Raw genomic sequence first — 240 nt, forward strand, 5'->3', positions numbered from 1 at the left:
TTATAAACATCATTTCCTATAACGTGCAGATTATCCTTATAATATATTTTTTTCCCTCCTGAAGATAATAATAATAGTAAAAAAAAAAAAGGGAGTTAGCCCGGAGGAATGAGAAGAACATTGAATGGGCAGCAAGTAATGAATGCACAAGAAATAGCCATGGAGGAGGAACTCATTACAGACGAGTATTTCATATCCGAGGAAGTGTGCTGAGTAGCGAGTAAGGGCAGGTCTGCGAGC

This window comes from Penaeus monodon, chromosome 23 (assembly GCF_015228065.2).
Source record: "Penaeus monodon isolate SGIC_2016 chromosome 23, NSTDA_Pmon_1, whole genome shotgun sequence".
NCBI lineage: Eukaryota > Metazoa > Arthropoda > Malacostraca > Decapoda > Penaeidae > Penaeus > Penaeus monodon.